This window comes from Hirundo rustica, chromosome 1 (assembly GCF_015227805.2).
Source record: "Hirundo rustica isolate bHirRus1 chromosome 1, bHirRus1.pri.v3, whole genome shotgun sequence".
NCBI classification, from domain to species: Eukaryota; Metazoa; Chordata; class Aves; order Passeriformes; family Hirundinidae; genus Hirundo; species Hirundo rustica.
This window is the reverse complement of record NC_053450.1, coordinates 107,263,456-107,281,670: the sequence shown is the minus strand read 5'-3', so window position 1 is coordinate 107,281,670 and position 18,215 is coordinate 107,263,456. Positions and strand designations below refer to the sequence as shown.

The following is an 18,215-nucleotide window of genomic DNA, read 5'->3' as shown; positions in this document are numbered from 1 at the left end:
GCTTCGGCGGCTAGGTACTTTAGCTATTTTCCAAAACAATTCAATTAAAATATTTGTATCTGAGCAACGTTCTCCCTCTTCTCCTTAAAACTTCATACTTCAACTGTCAGCTGATTTTCTGCATGCTAATCAGAATTAACTAGGCTGAAGTTTTTTCCTTTTGCTATTACCTAGGCTTCTATGCTGCACAGGTGATTTTTCACTGCTCTTACTTTGGCTTTTATACACATGTACTATATACACATAATAATCTGACAGGTTTTGTTTTCTTCCCCTAGAAATCCAACAGAAAAGAAAATTATTTAAAATGTTGCATACCTTAAAAATAAATTATCTAGCAGTAAGTTCAGTTCTGGAATTTACTATTAACTAGATCCATAGCCATCTCCAGTTGGAGAACTTGTAGGCACACTCTAGGTTGTCCTCTAAATAGCAAAGTAACATCTTTAGAAAACATCCATTATTTAGGAGGGACCAAGCACAGGTCCATCAGCAACTCCTGCAACTGCAGCATGCAGTCCGATATGTTAAAGGCACAACAGCACCCAAAAAGCTAGGTTTGATTCAATTTGGGAATTGGGCCACAAAAGCCCTGATCCTCAGAAGCTCCTGCATGCATGGAGACCTCAACCAACCTCAACTGGCACCTCAATCAACCTGTGATTGATTGGTACATCTAAGGGATACTTCTTGCAACAGAGAAAAATGAAACGGATAAACACCCAATGAACAGTAATATTTCCCTCTTCTTTCTACTCCTCTTCTGAATCTTGGTTCTCCTAAAAGCTTCTGAGTCAGACAGCCAGCTCATGGAAAAAAAATGTACAATTTAGAACTTCCATGCTAGTACAGGACCATAAAAATAATTGGGTATAACAACAGTAAACCCTATCTTGACCTATAAGCAAGGAGTCTTGAAGCTGTGGCTGTCAGAGCTACTCACACAGTACACCTTCCAACACCAATTCAAGATTGTCAGCAGCTGCAAAGGTAACACCTGGGAAGCCATGTAAAGCTGTAACTGCTTTTAAAGCATTTCGAATAGCACTGTGCTTTTCAAGTCTAATTTGCCATTTTAACTAAAATTAACAAATTAAATAGATTGCAACCTGATTGATGAGGGAAATATTTTTTAAACTGTGTTTATCCATAATCCTCCATACTTTGACAGGAGCTGCTTGGAGCTACCATAATACAAGACACAAATCCACCAACACGAGACAAGAATGTGGTAAGGATGTTTAGGGAGAAAGCCAAATCTAGACTATCATGATTCTGTTAATTAGAATATAGAGCAATAACAAATATAAAGACACCTAAACTTGCATAAACCTCCAAGGATAGCTGGAAACCAAAATATCACAGACCCTTACAAAAATTCTAGTTTCTTACCATAACAGGATAAAACCAAAGAGAATTTCTGCACTTGAACTCCAACTACAGCAAGTTAAACAAAATCACTGTAAATGCAATACCCTGTTGTTGATTAAAAATGATCCTGCTGCTCCATACAAACTCCTCTTGATTTAAATAGGAGTCATAAGAGGAGGAGGATGGTGGAAAACCTGAAGAATGACAGTAATGTTGACACTGAAAATGAAGCTGTTTTCTTGAACTAAATAGATATAATCTGATTATCACATGGCCAGTCTCAGATCAGTCATCCTGGTCCTGCAAGTTACAAATGAAGCCTTCACTGACTGACAGCTAGAATATTCAAACATTAGAGCCAAATCAGAGATTAAAAGAAGGATGAGACTGAAAGCAGACTAAAAGGAGATGCCCACAGCTCAGGAGTTCCAACACTGGACTAGTGAACTGAGCAAGACTTGCTGCCTTAGCAGCTTGCAGAGGTTAGCTTCAGCAACCTCTGAGTTCACTCCTGCTCAGGTCAGGGCTTTAGTAACATTCCTAGTATCTACATGGCGCAAACTTGGCACAGGAACTGTTAACTGTACGGCAGTACAAAAACCAAAGGCTTGCTAGATTGTAAAATGGTTGATACTTACCAGTCAGCAGAATACAAATGAAATTTAAGTACCCGTTTAGTTGTCTGTAAGCCAAGGAAGTAATATTTCAACCTGTTTTTCTGAAACATTTACCCAAGATCATTTAAAAGAATGTACTGAGATACAGTGTGGCTGTAATGGAGCTCACTGTTTAGCCTTCTCATTTCGCTGCATACTGTAATTTATTTCTCCTTGTAACAGTTTTCATTAAATAAAGGAGGGCTGGTTGCTATGCATTTTTCACAAGGATATCAGGATGGCATTCATTTTTATCACCAGTAGGCACAGAAAAATATTTTCATGCAAAAGGAAAAAAAAATGTATTAATGTTACATTTCAAAAGATATTTTAAAAACACAGAAGTCAAGATTTTCAAAGTGATGGCTCCCATAGCATACATAACGTGTCATAAAAAATATTCTGTATATTCTGAAATATTCTATGTTTTATGCAATTTAGCCTAGTTATTATGGTTATGGGAATCATAAGCAGCCATCCTGACAATTTCATTCTCAACTGCAATGTTGCACTAATGGAGTTTTGGTACTTAATTTCCCTGTTTATTTAAAAAAGATGAGGGAAGAAAAGAAAGGGAGGAAAAGATACAAGGAAACAGCACAAGAAAAAAACAAAGAAGAATATTATCATTTCTTTGTGTACTAATTATTTAAGTCTGTGGTGAAATTGGTATTTAAAAGCAGCTGAGAGCACAGAGTATTAGGACAACCAGACCTTACATTAACCCACTTTTAACACACCATGCAGGCTAACCCATTATCCCTCGAATGTATTACCCTCCCATGGGCAGTAACACCAACACTATTGGATCTCCCTTTTTGCGTCCCCAGTTACGAATGCAGCCAGCCAAGAAAAGGCCAATGATTCTTAGACAACTGAAAGACCTTATATTTTCCATTAACAGTAGCCAGATCTTCTCTAGCCAGAAATAAATTCTTCAGTGTACAACAATTTGACATGGACAAGTCCTGTGCACAGCTAGCAGCTGAGCTCAATGATCCTTGTGGGTCCCTTCTAACTCAGCTTTTTCTGTGATTCTGTGAAATTCTATACAAAGGGAAGCAATGCTCCCTCTTTCTTTATTCCCAGGAGAGAGATAAGAGGTCTATGGACAACCCCACCTTCCTAAAACATACAAAGCCACATTATCTTGCAATTCTTACGACATTTCCTGCTGTGTGTTATTTTTTTCAGTTTGCATGTTTATTACTTTCCCATTTCCATTTCATCTTCTCAATATAGACAAAGCCTGAGAAACAACACAATGGTTAAACCAGGAGGACTAGACCAACCCTTTAAGCACTACTACAACTGTGAATCCTAATCATTGTAACTTCTACCTTTGGAGAACATTCCCATAAGAAAAAGCTAGCAAAACCCCCAAACCTGCCTCCCCCCACTCACTTCTTGTTCAAAGAGCTTTGTATTTACATCTCTAATTTTATCCCCCAACCCTGAATTTCCCACCCATTTAGAGACAGGGCAATTATTAAAGAGCAAAAAATTCTTGCCACTGAACAAGTCTTTCTTTGCCTGTTTTCTCCTGTAAAAGTATCCAAACACACTACTGCTTCCGAAAAGTCAAATTTCAAAGCCACAAGAGGATTAAAAAAAAAAAAAAAAAAATTGCTGATTTTCTTTTAGAAGTGTGTTTGAAAAAGACAGCATAGAGAGGTAGTTTACTGCTCTTTCATTTTTTTCCCCTTAATCTGTTTTTTCAATCCTTATCTGAACCATTACCATCTTAAAGTCAGACAAAATTTAGCCTGCTTCTAGTCTGATGGGATATACAGGAATAAAAAATTTGAGGCTGTTTACATTTGTATATTACTGTAACCAAAGACAGGTGCAAAGGTTGCCAACTGTAATTGCTCACATACTACCTTATGCCTAATGTTGATTTTTCTTGTTATTCAACCAAAGGTTAGAATTTGAAAGATTAATGGCCTCCTAAATGGTATTATCTGATAAAACTGCCCAAATTTCAACTGCTAGGTTCAACGAAGCGTCTTTCTTGTTTCTTGGAAATCTTCGTTCTGGGAATCATTAAGACCTCACAAAATTCCAAGGCACTGACAGAATAGAAAAATACCGAGATAGACAAGCAGCCTCCAGCATTCATACTGGTGGCTTGACAACTCAGAATGGAACAACTGGGCAGAACTTGTTTAAATGTCAGCTGAGTGAAACCTGCTCCAGTCATCTTACTTGACCAAAACCACCATCTCCTCAAAACATACTTCCTTTGACTAACAGAAGTTCTACTTCTAGAAAAACAAGATGTCCCAAAATATTTCTACCTAACCAAAAAATATTTACAGAATCAAGCTTCATTCACTGCAAGAAGCCTGTCACCAATTCCATAAAATCAAAGAACATCTGTAGCAGAAGAAAGTCAATGAGGGATCTTTTCAACAATGGCTTTAAAACCAACAGTGAAAGAGAAGCCCAACACCTGTAAATATTCTGTCTGCTGTGTGCAGTTCTGCTCTACACTCTTTCAAGTTGTAGAGACCAGAAGGTCACAGTGAAAATTTCCATACATTATCAGGACTGGCCTGATTCTTGGCTATCTTGTCTACCCAAAAACCTTTAATCTCTCATGTTCTGGCTACAATCAGCTTGACACGAATAGTACTGTTTTGAAGGCTCTGTCCTATAGATATTTTCATACTTAGGACAGCCTAAGGAATGAAGTATGTTGACATTCAAGAACATTGCACATGCCTAAACGGGACACATTATTTTCCTATTTACATGGCTGCCTAAAAACACTTATGATATAAAGAACTAAGAGTACTGGCAAGAATACTAGGCAGTATTAAAAACACAAACCAGAAAAGAAAACACAAAGTAAAACAAGCATTTGAAAGGTATTTTTAAGCCTGTAACTTTCAGAAAAATCAGTGAACTATGTTTAGGTTTATCAATATCATAACAAAGGTATCGATATCCGAATAACTGTATCAAACCGAAGGCATGCATTCAGTGGGAAATGCTTCCTCACTCACTGACAGGAAGAATGTGACTTACCTTCTCAAAACAATAAAACCCTGACAATAAAGGCGTGCCTCCTGTGCTCTGTTTGGCTGCGTGAATGTGGATCTCTGCCTCTGATTCTCAATTTGCCTCGCATCTATGCCTGTTCAACATAAAGGACCCCTTTTTCAGTGTTAGATCTTGCTGTAAACTCTAAGCATAACTGCAAAATATAACTCTTATGGATATTTCATAAGAGAGGCTAAAATCAGTATTTTAAAACCATTTATAATGCTTTTTTTTCCTCCCCAAAAGGCTTTTCAGCATAAAAAAAACTTTTGAAGCATGAAGTCAAAGAACAGGGATAATTAAGAGAGTCAGTTCCCCTGTTTTTGGAGAGCACCACCACCAGCATCGTAACAACTAATAGGCTAATCCCTGGAAAATGACAATACACTTGGCTGTCCAAGCATTGTTCACAGACCACTGCAAAATAACTTGCATGCCACTGGTGAAGAACAAGCAGCTAGAAGACCTCCTCCGGAGGATATTCTTTCCTTTCCATTCACTATCAACATGCCTCACTATTATCCTCCGAGTTGTATAAGAGATATCCCAAGTGTTTAACTTCTGGACAGTCACTTTTTTGGGGATTGCCAAGGGTTCAAATGCAATAGGAGAAACCCGTTTCAATTTCAGTGGAAGCGATTTCTCGGTATGCAAACACTTAGTATCTTGTAACAATTGATTCAAGTATCAGACTGCACTGACCGCTTGCCACAGCAGAATTAACAGTATTCCAGCTGAAGCTGCGATTGGCAAAGCTACTGATACAACCCTCCCACTCCACAGTCCTGTGTGGCTGAGGGTTGTAATTCCACCCATGTATTACACACATTGTATTAGAGGCCCCAAGATCACAGTACCTCCCTTCTATTCTGGAAACGCTCTGCCTTCTTCTACTGAAATCAAAGCTCTTCTTATTTAAATACAAACATTGAAGATTATGCATGAATGACCTGATAAAATTAACCAAAATATGACAAAGCATTTTAACAACTTTTTTTGAATTCTCTCAAAATAAAAATCTTTGCATAATTGTCCTTTACATCCACTTCTGGTTTTATAATCCCTTATAAAAAAGGCTTGTTGATTTCATATGATAAATAGTTGCATCAGTCCAAGCACGTGAACCAGTAAAAGAACAAATTTCATATACTTAGCTGGACTCTGGCAATTCGCAACACAGAGGGAAAAGAAAAGGAAAAAAAAAAAAAAAAGAAAAAGAATTACACTGTAATACAAACCTTGAGTTCTGAAGGGATAATTTAAGTACATTAAATTTATTTCTGTTTCAAGAGACACAACATAAAACTTCTTTCAATGGTCTTTAGTTCTTCTGCCAAGCACTTCTCTGAGCATGTTCCAAACTCAAAATTACCTCCCAGGAGAGTATCTCAGGTTGGAACTTTGTTTAATTGTTTCTGGGTTTGCTCCTATATTATAGATTATAGGTTCCAGATGTGAACTGGGGACGGTAAAAAAATCTTACAACCACCACATTTCTGTTTTCTTGGTCCTTTAGGAGATTCTATAGGAACTGAAGGGAGTCAGTTAGTTTTTCATCTATACACTGTCTCTTGGGGAAGCCTAATCACAAATGTACCATAAAACTCACAGATCTCTTTCTCTCCCAAAATGTGGATTCTTCTAACTGTACCGGCTTTGTGAAATCACTGAATGTTTACTTGACAATTTGGAGCCTTTCACTATCTTTACAAAATAAAGAAACAAAAGAACCTGATGGGGCCCTTCTTTTTAAATGAAAAGTGGTACTTCAACACTCATTTTTGGAGGATTGGGTTTTTTGGTAAACACCAATATTTCCTGTGTGTAACTGGTGCTTACACATTTTTTTAAGAAAGAGAAATGCTATTAGATTACTTGGTTAAATTTAACCTAATCATTTTTATGGTTTCCTTCTCTCTTTACTCTATTTTACTACTCATGACCACAGAGAATGCAAAAATTTAATTGCAGGAAAGTACAGCTAAGCTTAGTTGTGTAAACATACTTGTGTATCCATACAAGAAACCGGGGTATGAGTAAAACAAGGTAAAACAACATTTATTTTTCCTTAGACTGCAGTTGCATCTATTTTCACATGGTTCTGTGGAAGCTACGGTCAGCTGAGTATCATCTTACTGGGGCAAATGGATAGTGACATCCTCTAAGCACTGACAAACACATGTAATCTAACACTTAAACATTCACAACTGTTTTAACAGATCAGACTGAAATTTTTTTGCAGCACGAAGCCCCAAAGAAACACTTGTGCTGACTGATAGTGATACACATGGAAGACTGTTTATGCTTCTGACATACTCTATGTATAAATTTACTGAATGCACATTTACTTTCAGTTGCTCAGACAACAGATATATGTTCTTGTCAGACAATCAGAAATCCAACAAAATGGTCTGTAGCTCAATCTATACTTCACCATAGTAGGAAAAAATAGTATTTCAGATCTTCTGGATGATGTAATAGGTTTTATCAGGAATTCTTCCCTCTTGAAGAGCAAATTAATGCTAAATACATTAATGTTTTAGTGCTGCCATAGGCTTATTCTATTAACAAATCTACCTTTCAAACTGATGCCTCTAGACCATCCGGTTTTTTCAAAATTCAAAATGCATTACACATTTTCAACAACATAAACTACTAAAGATGTGAACAAAGAACTCTGTATAACCAGAAAGCTGCTCTTGTGGAGACAGGGAAGACAAAACTGGGACAGGGATGTTCCCTGGTTCACAAAGGTATGAGAAATGGGTAATCTCATGATATCAAAAGTATCAGAAAATTCAAAGGGACTCTGGAACAGAGAAACAGAGCATTACTGAAAACAAGAAAGAGAAAGACTGGCTGGAGCTAGCTGCAGCTAGAAGAAACCATAAAGTTTCCAGTAGTATGAGAAAATTTGGAGATCAGAGAAGCACAGTGCTCCAGGGCAACTGGAAAAGAAAAAGAACAACTGTTTTAAATTAAACTCTTCTTTTATGCTGAACACAAAATTGGAAAAAACCATTAACACACTTGCCCCAGCCATTCATCCATGGCTGGTACCTCCTAGGATAGGCAGGGAAACGGGATGCAAACTCTATCACAAAGGAGGGCTGTACAGGTACTCCTCAAAATGAGTGTAGAGCAGCACTGGGAAAAATTGTAAAAAAAGCCTCAAACTTACGGCATGGAGCAATTATAGAAAAACTAGCTATAGCAGTTAGAGGAACACATTAGTAAAGAGAAAGAAAATTTAACTTTCTATCTAAAAACCACTGACTTAAGCAAAAGCTACATGTACAAGTCAGTGACATGAAAAACTGGTTGCCTTAGTCACAAATCTCAGTGATGTCCAGGCAACATGCAAGAGCGAAACTGTGATGCCATAGGAGAAGCCAGCGGAAGGTTTAAGGGCAAAAGCCAGGACCTCTCACATATACACAGATCAGCAAACCCGACAACACCTGGTTTTAAGTCACTTCTGTATTCCAGCCTCTTGGAAAACCCTTTTGAGTGAAAAATAATAGCTTCTAATGCAAAGTAATAGTCTCAAAAGTTACAAGTCCACACACAGATGCAGAAGGCAATTAAATTCTTATACATGCCTACATGATCATTACAAATATGCATTTTCATGATATTCTGAAAAAGCTGTTGTGAAAAATATTTACATTCCAAAAATAAAACAGATAAATAAAGACTCCAATTTCAATACTGATTATTTTAGAATCACAGCTGTATCAGAAGAGCTAGTGGTTTTTAAAGATTGAAAGGAACTTAGCATAGGGGTTTATAAACTGTTATTGTTCACTAAAAGGGGATGATCTTTTATACATTCTACACAAAATAAAAAATAAAGACACAAGAGGGGGATTCGCATGCCTGGAACAAAACAGGTCATGTCTACTTTGTAACTTTTTCAAAAACTTCTCCCTCAAAATGTTTCATCTACTGAACTTTCATCCACAAAACAAAAAGCTGACAACATAAGTGGCAGCTGTCTGCAATACTTAAATCCAGTGGTTTTGGATGTTCTAATTACTTGTACTTATCATCAGGTTCAAACAATGGTGGGTGTTGTGTTTTCTGGTTTTTATTTTAAATCGATCCTGGCTAGAGCTAACCCTGAATATATGCTATATATAAGCACATGTTTTAAGACTTGAAATATAAAATAAACCAGCTGAAAGAAATCTATTAATTGCTTCAAGCTCTGTCTCAAATACTAAAACTCTTAAATTTTCACATGGTTGAGACGTTATTTTTAAAATTATATTTATATAATATAATTTGAAATATATACATATTCAAATATATATATTTATACCTGTGTATATATATATATATATATATATTTGGTACCTGATTAAATTCTTCAACATTACCACCTGCTATAACAGAAACACATTATCACATTATTTGTCCGGAAAAGAAGCAGTAAGTATAAAGTCTGCAATACCTAAGGGTGACAGCAGGGAGTAACTGCAGCCAAAGGAAAGTGAGGGTCTCCAAATTTGCTGCAGATTGCAGGACTGCACACAAATAACTGTGACTGAGCTAACTTGTGAAGGTATCATAACTTGACTGTATATGCCATTATAAGCCAAACAGAGGAAAGTGAATATTCCTATTGCGCTCTTTATAATAAAAGGCTCTAAAATGCCATTATCTATAATTAATGGGGGAGAGGGGAACAACATTCAAGGGAACGTAAGTACAGAAGGTGAGTATTTCCCTCCATTTGAGGACAATGAGGAATGCAGAGGCTAAATAAGCAATGAAGTTGCTCAAAGCAAGAGCTAGATGGGTAACCAGCACCCCCTTTCCCAGATACATGGCCATCATTCTCCAGCACCTTCCATTCTCCAGTGCCCCCCTATGTAACAGATACTTCTTTGGCAGGCAGTGAAATGTTTGTGCATGAAAATGACCACTAACAAAACTAGATGAAAAGGATATTTTAAAAAATTAATTTGCCTTTCTACATAAAGATGCAGGGCACATAATAAGAATCCCTGAGTATCAGCATTTTTAACAAGAGTAATAACAACCAGGAAAAGCTTTCTATGCTTCTTTCGTATGACCTTCTGAAGCATATTAGAATTAACTGCTGCCTCTAAATGAAATTGTTTCAGAAAATACTACTACAAGATAGCAGGTAGGAAAGTGAAAGAGCAAGACAAATGCTTTTATTTATGCAAACTTTGCCTATAGGATCCATTTTGTTATAAATATAACAGGACTGAAACAGGACTTACAAGCCATTTATAATAATGGCTCAGATTCACTACCTCCTAAGAGAAATGAGCTAAGAAAATGAACAATGTGCAAGCCTGCATCATAAAACTGATCATAAAGACGAGGAAAAACAGGTAACGACATCAGTACCTAAATAGTAAAGTGATGGCATTTTAGTTATTTACAACAAACGCAGTATTGAAAGCGGACTGCTATTTTTCACATTTCTTTTACTAGCCTGATTAGCAGCGGCTACACTCCTCAAGCCATCTCTTCACATCTCCCAAGGAGGTGCATTTCTCTGGCGTGTCTTGAGGCTCGGGTACCTCAGCCACACCCCCACTGCAGGGTTATGGGGTATCAGGAAGGGCAAGGAGGTCAATTCCACCTCAAGTTTGCTTTCATTACCCAACCTAAAATTCGCTCCCAGGGCTTTCCAAAGCCTTGCTGGGACTATTCATTTACACCACGGGTTTTATCTTCACTGCCTACCACATTACACAGCTGCCAGCATACTGTACAGACATATTTCGGGGGACCACAGTTAAAGGCTTCACAGCTTAGTTTTCATTGAACAGTGCAAATTACGTCCAAAGTGTATCTTTTGTTTAAAAGCAGGTTTTTGTATTGTTTTCTTCCTCTATTCACTCCCCAAATTAATCGTTCTTACGAAGTTTCACAGTGATGAGATGGCTGGCAGCCGATTCTCTTTCCAGAGGGACATCCATGCTTTTTAAAGCTGAACGTGAGGAAAGAAATTCAATGCTGGATTGCTGGACTGTTTGGAAGAGAAAATTTAAAAAAAAAAAAACAAAACCCTTGAACAATGGCAATTTTCATTGTTCTCATATCTTTCTCCAACTTACTGTCTCATGGCAGACCACTCCTCTTGGAAGAGCTCCATGCTACTCACTCACAACACCCCCATTTATCTTCTTTTCCTACTGGAAAATGTGTTTTTGGGGAAAGCTGCTGTTTTTTGTGAGGACATTAGTAAGCCATACAACTCATCAACTTATACTATCTGTAGCACTTGAATTTGCAGCTATACCCACTATCAGAAAGACCGCTTTTAAAGACAAAGATTATCTGTAAGAGATTCTGATAAAATAGATTTCTTCCTGAAATAAAACCCAACAAAACCCCACCAAACATGCCATAGTATTTCACTGACATTACCACAAAATACTTCAAAAGGCAGCAGCCCTTTTTTTCCACTTGGGACACAGTGAACACATCCTCTCTTGGCAGACTAGTGAGCCAGTTTATAAAAGGGTCTCCTTTTACTGTTTGAAATAAACAGGCATTTTATGACCATCACAACCATCACCCATGCAGGGCTGAGAGAAACAGGTCTCCAGGGGCCCATGACCACTCCCAGCCCATTTTCACATACCCACACTTCAGTCAGGCATCAGCAGTAGCCCATCGTCATCCTCCTCATACTAAGCTTGAAATTTTACTTGTTGGTTTTTCCCATTTCTTGCTTTTACAGAAATGCTGGCCAAAAAAAAAAAAAAAAAAAAAAAAAAAAGTTTTCAACAATTAAGTTCTGCTTCCTTGACACTAGTGAGAGCCCCACATATCAGGAGTTCACCTGTTTCAATGTCTGAATTGAAAATGAAAACACGTGTTATGCCTATCAGTCTTCCAAATGCAATCCTGTTGTCTCCTTTCCACTGCACTGGAAAGGCAATTGAGCAGCACACTGACAATGCAGTCATTTGGGGAAAATTCCAGCTTCATTTGCTCAGAAATACAAATGCTAGATCTCAAATTTATGAGTCCAAAAAATATGTGGATGCACATTTTGGAATGATCTTCTGCCATACCAGCTTCCTGCTACATAGAAATAGGATCTTGCTACATATTTGTCTGAGTTGCAGCAACAGGGTTACATTAGCTAATTTTTTCAAACCTTTATTTACAAGGATTAAGATTAGAGAATCAAGTAAACAAAACTTAAACCTTGGCTATGTGGGGGGGAAAAAAAAAAAAAAAAGTCCCTCTCACTGCATTCCAAGTCTGTGGTACTACAGACATTTGTACTCATGCTTTTAAAAATCACAAAACATCTCCTTGGCAGACAATAATATTCAAGAATTAAATTACCACCAAGGACATGGAGAAAAGCATAGGCACCATTATCTGTGGAATAAATAGCTTGTTAACATGAGTCCATCGCTCTAAAAAAACCAGAATGACTCCACACAACAGAATTTTGTGTTTAAATGGGAAGAGGTTTCTTCAATTCATGCTACTTGAGAGATAACTGGGTTGACTGTCCACCAGTCTGGAAATGAATCCATCAAAAGAAACAAAAAAAATCAGTTCATAACTACTATACATCATCTGTTCAGATTGCTGCCACAATTTCTTTATTAGGTTTCATTTCAGAACGTTACTTTCATAATCAACTGACAGAGTACAGTGAGCAATTAGTGAACTAGGCAGTAATGGCAATCAGATTACTGAAAAACAAATAACTGAATTAAATCCATAATTGGCAACTGAATACAGGCAATTCTCCTGCTATATCTCAGCAGCAAAGAAAAAAAAAAAAAAAAAAAAAAGGAGAAAAAAAAAAAGAAAATACTTGAGAAAATAAATTTCAGCTTTCAGATGTTGGCAGCAAACTAAGTTCCATCAAACACAACAGTGAGAAATTTCAGCCAACAGTTCCTTTACTTCTGTCTTTAGAAGGAGCTGCTATAAATGCATTTCACAAGAAAATATATGGATTATATATATATTTAGTATAGGTCCTCAAATGTGGACATCTAGTTGCCTCAGTTGGTAACAATCTTTACAATCAATCAGTTTCCTCCAGGATCTGTGGCCATGCCATCATGATAATCAGAGGCACAAGAATATATAACCTTCAGCTTTCAGTGCAGTTTCCAAGCTTATTTACAAGTGTACAGACATGAAATCCAAAATAATCCTCCATATATAAGAACTCCAGTTATTTTCCTTTTTTTTTTTTCATTGTACAACCCTGTAACACAGTAAACTGCATCCAACATAACATTTTAGATGCCATGGTTCTCATAACATAGACAGCAGTCCATCTGAAAGGTCAAAAACACTGTCAAAGGTATTTAGTCCGGGTTATTTCCATTGCACTTTATTTTCTAGGCAACAGACAAAAATTTATTGAAAATACTACTAATCCCAGAAAACCAAAATAATCTAAATAAACAGAGAGTATAGGACACAACATTTTCCAGGAGCATGAAACACACACACAATTCTATGGAGCTTACTGATTTTGGATGGAGGCCCCAAAGGGACCCAGATATATCAACAGGAGCTCCATATATGAAGTTCTAAAGCACAGGGTCTCCTGGCTCTCACCACAAAACTTTTTGTTTCACAAATGCAATCGGACTTGTTGGCACTCTCTCCTCAAGAGATAACAGAGCAAAGTCCAAGAGATCTGGGAACTGGCATATTCTGAACAATGACAGTATGCTTTATATAACATGTTTATTATAAACTAAACGTTCAAAAATCTGCCAGTACAGGCTGTTTTAAAAACTGCAGTATTATATGACTATGAAATCAAACGTTTCAACTCTTTCAAACAGGGGCAAGTAACTGACATAGAAAAAGCCAAAAAAAAAAGAAAAAAAAAAAAATGGAAAATGTGGGCAAATTATGAAAACCCAACAAAAGCAAGAAGGTTCGGTTTAACAAAGTGAAGTTTGCATAATGGGCACTGCTTAGGAAAAAGCAAAGGCTCAGTATGAAGAACAGCCAGAGAATATATGGAGCAGAATAGAGACAACTGAATAAAGTGTTGAAACAGCCAAAAAAGAGGCAGAGACACCCAGTGACTGGATGAAATTCATGTATCAAAAGGCAGAACAAGAAAAAAGTTTATATTGAGACTGTGGTGAACTCCTGAAATATTTACCTTCCTGTACTTTCAGCAAGCTTTGAATCAGGGCTCTGATTTTTAGGAAAATCCCTTGTTAATGTTACTCCTAGGGATGTAGTAAGTCTCCTAACTTCACAGGAGTATATGAAGTAAAGTATACTTTACTTCACACACTAAGCTTTGACAAAAGAATATAACATTAGCTTCCCTCTGTATTTTTTTATTTTCTCTGCTGAGGTGGCAAAGCGACTTGAAATTATCTCAATTTTTCCAATTTTATAACACAATAGTACGTCAAGTTAATAGTCCCAAAATAAACCATCTTAAGTCAAGAACATAGCCTCCAAATTCCTTTCACTAAAATCATCTGTCTAGCAGTGAATAGACATTGAAATTGCTTGTACATGCAGCTGATGTTCGGAGGACCACTGGTATGTTACATCATATGCCAGCCTCATTCCAACTACTAAGTATGGGTAATAAACGACAGATTCCAGGAGAATATTCAACTATGCACCAGAAATACATGGGTCACTTATGCTCCCCTTTTGTTATGATCTCAGTCAATGCAAACCTAGCAAACACACTCCCATGCCACAGAATTTTCTCATAATATACCACTAAATTGCTCAGTCGGCAAGCCAAAGACTCAGGGCTTACTGGACTTGCTCTCAAAGTCCTGAAATAATCAGAACTGCTTTCATTTTCTCATATATTGAAATTGTGCTGTTTAATCAATAAAAACGTTTTGTTAAGAAGTGCCAGTATTTTACTGTCACATTTTCTGACATGCTCTTCTATTGATGCAGTTTTACTACAGATGGCTTTGACATGCCTGACAACATTAATAAAGACATAACACACGTGTATGTTATCAAACAAACACAAACAGGAATGGGTGCCAAAAGAATCTACATTTCGGCATGCATTGCCTGGACATTGAACATAAACTGTAGCGCAGAAAATAGTAAATTATCAGCAGTTCTTTGAACACACAGCTCTCTAAGAAATGATTAGTTGAGGAAAAATTGTAATTAGCCTTTGTGAATATGAATTACATTTTCCGGTTTACTTCCTAAAAAAAAAACAAAACAAAAAAAAAACAAAAAAAAAAACCACAAAAACCCAAAACAAGAACCCTAAAGGAATAACAAACACATCAAAGAAATACATGGGCTTTGAAAGAGGTAGGTGCCTGCCGCATCTTCCTCCCGCATTGCGGAAACCATCACGACAAAAGAACGAGTGGACAGGGTGTCCGTGGAACCACAGCCCCACAATCACGCCTAGAGGGTTACTGGCAGCAGAACCACAGGCAGCTAAAATGCTGCATCAAGATTTGTGTCTCAATTTGCTCTTTCCTACCAATCCTTCCCCATTATCAGAAAGCCCTTTAGGGAAGGGTGGGGATTTATGTAGTCACAGAGCACATTACACTATTCCAGCAAATACCTGACTAACTCATGAGGTACTGCCATACCAAGAGAAGAGGTACCAAGGATAGAAACCAATTTAACTTCACAGAACTGGCTACATACCAGAGAATCCAGGACCTTGTATGTCTCCTTGAGACTCACCCACCAGTTTCTGACACTGACATTAAGCCAAGCTAACAAGTCCCATTTTAGCCCACACTGACATGAAGCTGCCCTTGGAGCTTGGCAACAATTCTGTCATCTTCCTTTCTCTCCGGCCAGATAGGTGGCAGAGAGGAGCAATTCTGCAACAGCAAAGACCAGAAGATGTAGATCATTTACTACTCCTGTAATCTCAGATTTAGTGAGATTAGGTGTGGTTGCAGAGGAGTAGTCATTTTGTCTTGATCCTCCATGGAAAGACAAGCATCACAACACATGCATAAGATTTTTTTTAATCAGAAAACAAATGATACTGAAAAGAGGCTACGCATCCATGGATTTTCTCCGCATTTTCCAAAATTCCAATTATTTAATCTTCAGGGAATATCTCCTGAAGAGAGATATTCCCTTCGCTGTCCTCCTGATGCCCCTGAACTGGTTTCACATCGCAAGCAGCACCACCAGCACTAATCCTCCACCATGCCCTTACCCCACCACTCCCTTATCACAGCCTCCAATTTTGAGAGGGCTACTTTAAGAAGCAGGTCATTCAAGGACTTCCTTCAAATGCAGTCATTTTTCAACAGTACACAGCCTAAACAAAAGTTTCATTATCCCTCAGTAATAATTCATCGTCTTCCGTATCTAACAAGAGTCTTATGCTGCTTGCCGTAGCTCTTGTCACTGGAGTTCACTCCATTTTGCTGCTCAGCTGCAGAACACTGTAGTGGGAAAGCATACCGAGACACAAAAAGCTTGTAAATATGTTTTCCAATTTATGCCCATTTTTGATGAGCATAAGCTTTGATTTGATTAAAGCTTCCCGAAAATCATACCTGGATGAAACATAGTTTCATTAGCGTTTCCAGATGCTAACAGAAGTATGCATTATGAAATACAGCACTTTAATATGTCCTAAGTCACTCATTAGGCTTTCCTTATAGATCAACATTCAGAATTTTCCCTTTTTTTTTTTGTTTGTTTGCTTTGTAGAAGAAAAGCTCTGAAATTTTCCTGAAGGAAAAATACCTGAAAGCATGCAAGTCAGACTTTCTCACTTCAGATTTCATGGTTTTTAAAGTAAGCAAATTATAAAGCTATCAGACATTTCCCACGTTTACATTAAAAATCTGTAGTGAGCCTTTAGAGTGGACCAATTTATTTGATGTGTTTCCCTTAAAGCTTTTATGACACCATAAGCATTTCTGACTCCATGACAAATACTTATAATGCATTAAGCAGCCTCATTTAAACTGTTCTAAATGTTAAGCCAACGGCAATGTATTTAGAAACAGAATAGTAACCTGAAAATGGAAAAAACCTCAAGGTATAGTTTGTACCACTGAAATTCATGATTTACTTTCAGGCACTTCAAATAGAGTTCAATGGCACAAACACCCAAAAAGCACAAAATAAGCTTATTCTTCAGAAGAAGATCATGGTGTACCTATTTCACATGACAGCATCAATACCACTGAAGTTAGCTCCCCAAAAAAACTTCCCATTCAATCAAATATATAGTTCATGCTAATTAATAATAATTTAATTGTATTTATAAAATGCTTCTAATGCCTGCAGTTGATCCTCATTGGCTTCATTCTGCTGAGAAGCCTTGCCATCCCTCTTCACGCAGGAACAAACTGTGATAACTCTCTTCACAGTTAAAAAAAAAAAGTATTACACCATGAGAAGCTCTGCAGGTCACCAAACCCAAGATGCATGCATCCCCTTTTGTGAAGAAAAGCAGCACAATCTGACTGATATTTATTAATGAAAACTTACAAAATGCTTTCTGTATTGAAGACACAGGAAGACTTCAACTCATGAGACCAAAAAAAAAAAAAAAATACACATACTACAACCCACAAAATTATTAGCTGTTCAATCATGCTTTTGATGACAGTGTTCAAATCCTAGAACATAAAACCAGCTCTGATGATTTTATGAATCCTGTAAAAATCCCTGCTGCATGACTGTAAAAATTGGGATAAACAGAAGCTTGAAAGGAGGTAATTTGTATGTATTTGCCTTCTATGCTTTAGCATAGACTGCAAACAGAAGACAAAAATCTTGAGAAATCAAAAAAACAGAGCATTTAATTGTGAGGGAGAGGGTGTGGGAGTATTTGTTGAGGTTTTTCTTAATTGCTATTTTTTTGTCACACCATCCTGCCAACCACTTAAGCTTGCCTTTGACTTGAAGGCATCCAGCTTTAGAAAAAGGCAGTTTTATCAGTTGCAAGTTGTTACTAAGCTTCTTAAGACATGCGCTGTTTAAACAGCTCATAAATAAATCATAGTATTGTCCAAGACTAAATTATGAATATACCAGAAAGAATTAAATTACAAAAACACTTTTATAGGATTTTGCTTTCTCATGGTACTCTTTGTAATCTGTGACTCTTGGCCTTAAAAGATCAAGAACCGACATCTGACCTGATCTGTA

At 37.2% G+C, this 18,215-nt stretch overlaps 1 protein-coding gene across 23 annotated transcripts in view; it reads right to left on the bottom strand.

The window, feature by feature from the left end:
* Nucleotides 1-18,215, bottom strand: part of ARPP21 (cAMP regulated phosphoprotein 21) — a 196,970-nt gene that overhangs the window by 115,720 nt on the left and 63,035 nt on the right. The window contains exon 3 of one of the 23 annotated variants that reach the window (XM_040086878.2): nt 11,707-11,810. The exons of the other annotated variants lie outside the window; for them this stretch is intronic. The gene's annotated coding sequence lies outside the window, so the exon portion shown is untranslated. The remainder of the gene's footprint in view (nt 1-11,706; nt 11,811-18,215) is intronic. 23 annotated transcript variants of the gene reach the window in all.